This window comes from Anastrepha ludens, unplaced genomic scaffold (genome assembly GCF_028408465.1).
Source record: "Anastrepha ludens isolate Willacy unplaced genomic scaffold, idAnaLude1.1 ptg000058l, whole genome shotgun sequence".
Lineage (NCBI taxonomy): Eukaryota > Metazoa > Arthropoda > Insecta > Diptera > Tephritidae > Anastrepha > Anastrepha ludens.
The window spans coordinates 77,501-80,000 of record NW_026530053.1 but is presented as its reverse complement, the minus strand read 5'-3'; the positions used below and the strand labels follow the sequence as shown (position 1 = coordinate 80,000).

Genomic DNA, 2,500 nt, shown 5'->3' with positions numbered 1-2,500 from the left:
CAACCTGATCAAGTATAGTTCACCATCTTTCGGGTCACAACATATATGCTCAAGGTACGCTCCAGTTAGAGGTATAAATAATAATAAATTATCATTATACATAACTATATGGAACGCCCCGGGATTGAATTAATTGACTATTTAAGAAAATAGACTAAAAATTAATCCCATTATATTTTTAAGTTAAGTTAATTATGCCATTAAGTTTAATATAACTCAATGACTTGCACATATGTTAGACTCCTTGGTCCGTGTTTCAAGACGGGTCCCGAAGGTATCCTGAATCTTTCGCATTGTTAATCATATAAATGCATACAAATAAATATTAATATCATAGATATTAAATTTTTTGTAAAATTCAAAAAATGAATTTTAGCATTATATATAATAAAATCTATCAACACTTTATCAAATCATTAGTATTTATTCTATGTTAATATGCTTAAAAAGCAAATTAATTTAAATAAACTTAATATCACCAATGATCTTTTGATAAATACTTTATTATGTTAATAGATTACAATGTCCTTATATGAAAAAAATGCACATTATTTTTAATTATTTAATGATGAATTTTTCATAATGGATATTCAGGTTCATCGGGCTTAACCTCTAAGCAGTTTCACGTACTATTTAACTCTCTATTCAGAGTTCTTTTCAACTTTCCCTCACGGTACTTGTTTACTATCGGTCTCATGGTTATATTTAGTTTTAGATGGAGTTTACCACCCACTTAGTGCTGCACTATCAAGCAACACGACTCTTTGGAAATATCTTTCTAGTAATCATTAACGTTATACGGGCCTGGCACCCTCTATGGGTAAATGGCCTCATTTAAGAAGGACTTAAATCGTTAATTTCTCATACTAGATATTAAGATATTCCATACACTGCATCTCACATTTGACATATAGACAAAGTGACTTAGTGCTGAACTATTTTCTTTTCGCTCGCCGCTACTAAGAAAATCCTTGTTAGTTTCTTTTCCTCCCCTCATTAATATGCTTAAATTCAGGGGGTAATCCCATATGAGTTGAGGTTGTTTTAAAATATTTTTTATCTTCTCACAATTTAATAAATAATTATATCATCTTTTCATCTCTATTTTTCTTTTTTCCTTTTATATAAATATATATTATAAATAATAATTATGTAAAATGAGGCAATTCTAGAATAAAAAAAATTAATTTTTATGCTAGACATTCCTCCTTTAATTACATATATAAATTAATATTTTATATATATATAAATAATATGAAAATTTTTTAAAGAGAATACTTAGATTCAAAATTTTTTTTATTTCATTTTATTTGAGAGGATTTTTTTTTTTTAAGAATATATTAATAAATAAAAAATTCATTATATATCTTTATTTTTTTGCTATTAATATTATGAATTATTTAAAATCCAATAATATACACATTTGCTTAAATTCAATTATTTTTATAAAAGAATAAGCAACTTATTTAGCATAGTCTTACAACCCTCAACCATATGTAGTCCAAGCAGTACTTTAAAATTTAATTTAATGTACATAACAGCATGGACTGCGATATGCGTTCAAAATGTCGATGTTCATGTGTCCTGCAGTTCACACGATGACGCACAGTTTGCTGCGTTCTTCATCGACCCATGAGCCAAGTGATCCACCGCTTAGAGTATTTTTTTATTTATTTTTATTTATAACAAATGTCAATTTTTTTTTGCATATATTAATTGAAAGAGTAAAATTAAATAATAATAATAATAAAATATAAATTGATTTTCTTTCAATAATATATATCAAATATATTTAACTCTAAACATTTTTATTAAGTTGCGAATGTCTTAGTTCAACAATAATAGTGTGGTGGTATTTATTATGTTTGATTATTTTGTATTTTTTTAATCATTTTATTTATATATAAATATAATAATAAATATATACCACTTTTGTTATTGTGAACAAATTAACTTATCATTCAATCAAATGAATAATAAGTACAACTTTCTATTTTCATGTTTAAAGGTTTTTAAAAGAAAAAATAAGAAAAAACATTACAAAATGTACCATCATATTATATTTAATATGATATAATTGATGGATAACAAATTGAATGAAAAAGAATAAAAAGAATATGGATTCAAAATAATTATAAATTTTTCTTTTTTTTCTTTTTTTCTTTTGTTTGTTTTTGTTTTTATTTGTTTTGGCATTGTTTGTTTTTCTTACGGATATGGAACACAATAATGATCCTTCCGCAGGTTCACCTACGGAAACCTTGTTACGACTTTTACTTCCTCTAAATAATCAAGTTCGGTCAACTTTTGCGAAACAACCGTGACACACGAGGCGTCACAGTGATCACGTCCGGAGACCTCACTAAATAATTCAATCGGTAGTAGCGACGGGCGGTGTGTACAAAGGGCAGGGACTTAATCAATGCGAGTTAATAACTCGCACTTACTGGGAATTCCAAGTTCATGTGAACAGTTTCAGTTCACAATCCCAAGCATGAAA

General features: G+C 26.9%; 2 non-coding genes and 1 pseudogene across 2 annotated transcripts in view; all 3 read right to left on the bottom strand.

Annotated features, from left to right (window-relative positions):
* The window catches only part of LOC128871148 (large subunit ribosomal RNA), a 4,515-nt pseudogene extending 3,473 nt beyond the window's left edge, over positions 1–1,042 (bottom strand).
* A 438-nt stretch (positions 1,043–1,480) lies between these two features.
* On the bottom strand, positions 1,481–1,661 carry LOC128871131 (5.8S ribosomal RNA). The gene has a single exon (XR_008455748.1). It is a non-coding gene; the product is annotated as a 5.8S ribosomal RNA (ribosomal RNA).
* A 566-nt stretch (positions 1,662–2,227) lies between these two features.
* The window catches only part of LOC128871137 (small subunit ribosomal RNA), a 1,991-nt gene continuing 1,718 nt past the window's right edge, over positions 2,228–2,500 (bottom strand). Inside the window, exon 1 of the ribosomal RNA XR_008455754.1 lies at positions 2,228–2,500. This exon is cut by the window's right edge and continues 1,718 nt beyond it. This is a non-coding gene — a ribosomal RNA (small subunit ribosomal RNA).